This window comes from Tachyglossus aculeatus, chromosome 1 (genome assembly GCF_015852505.1).
Source record: "Tachyglossus aculeatus isolate mTacAcu1 chromosome 1, mTacAcu1.pri, whole genome shotgun sequence".
In the NCBI taxonomy this organism is placed as follows: Eukaryota; Metazoa; Chordata; class Mammalia; order Monotremata; family Tachyglossidae; genus Tachyglossus; species Tachyglossus aculeatus.
The window spans coordinates 114427725-114429184 of NC_052066.1; the positions used below are offsets into that span (position 1 = coordinate 114427725).

At 43.8% G+C, this 1460-nt stretch overlaps 1 non-coding gene across 1 annotated transcript; it reads right to left on the reverse strand.

Annotated features, from left to right (window-relative positions):
* Positions 1-1055: 1055 nt before the first annotated feature.
* Positions 1056-1193, reverse strand: LOC119938505. Its single transcript, XR_005454448.1, has one exon. It is a non-coding gene; the product is annotated as a small nucleolar RNA SNORA7 (small nucleolar RNA).
* Between the last annotated feature and the right edge of the window lie 267 nt (positions 1194-1460).

The following is a 1460-nucleotide window of genomic DNA, read 5'->3' on the forward strand; positions in this document are numbered from 1 at the left end:
TTCCTGATGGTGAGGGGTGGGAACTCTATGTTTAAGGTAATGACATTGTGAAAGATCTGGGATGGGTGATCTATCCTGGATCTAGTTTAAGATTCTCCTCTTCACCTACTATTATTTTTGGATCCTTTAATTAAGTAAATACTAGTTCACCATTGGAATAGAGAATGACTGAGTAATGTGCATATGTGAGTGTGTGGAACCATCTAATTTGGAAAGACTTTGCATCCAACCTCTAGGGAGAACTGGTTAGCTGAACCCCAGATCTTCCTTTGCCTCCTGGGGGGCACTAAATTCAAGAGTCTTGGGATGGTGACAGCAAACCACGGGCAATTTAGGGGTGTACTAGCGTGGAAAGTAAAGAGAGTTCCTACCATAACTCTAAATTACAAGAGGCCCTAGGAATCTTGGTGTTAAAAATAGGTGTCCCACCTCAGAAAATGACCGAATGATATCACATCATCATTGGTGTTTACTGATCTCCTACTGTGGGGTCACTGTGTCTACTGTGGGTGTCTACTGTGTGAAGAACACTGCAGTAGTTGGTTGGACCTTTACAGCAAAAGAATCCCTAATGTCAAGGAGGTTATTATCCCAAAGAGGAGATGGAGAGACAGAGCTAATAGACCTACAAAAACAAGAGGGAAAACACAGATACAGGATGTAACAGATATACCATGGTTTTCTCATTTTAATGCTCACTGAATTTCCTTCAACTTCAAGAGGTGCTACAAATGCAATAGAAATATGTAAAGATCAGTCTAGAACAAAAGGAGCCAATCTCTTCATTTTTGGTACCTTGGGGATCAGGCCTGTGTGCATTGGCCCAACTTGTCTTGTCTTATGCTGTTGAGTTGTCTCTGACCCTTAGCGACTCCATCGACACATCTCTCCCAGAATGCCCCTCCTCCATCTGCAATTGTTCTGGTAGTGTATCCATAGAGTTTTCTTGGTAAAATATGGAAGTGATTTACCATTGCCTTCTTCCACTCAGTAAACGAGTGCCTCTGCCCTCGACTCTCTCCCATGACACAGCTTCCCAGCACAGGTGAATTTTGACTTGTAGCAGATTGCCTTCCACTCAGTAGCCACTGCCCAAGCTAGTAATGGAATGGATAGACCTCTGCTTGACTCTCCCTCCTGTAGTCGAAACTGGTAGAGTACTGGAAACTCTCCAAACATGATCATGAGAGGGGGATTGGTCCCACACTGAGGACAAAAACACCTTCTTCTCCAGCCACCCCTTGTTCTTGATGCTGTCTTAAGCAAACTTGGCGGGGCCAAGGCCTGAGGATTTAGGACTCAGGATTCAAGACCATCTCCCTGACCAGCTCTCTTCTAAGAGAAAGAAGGGGAAGAAAAGCTTTGAAGACCATATCATCCTAAATATCTCATCTGTAAAATTGAGACTAAGACTGTGGAACAGAGATTGTGTCCAAACCAATTTGCTTGTACACACCCCA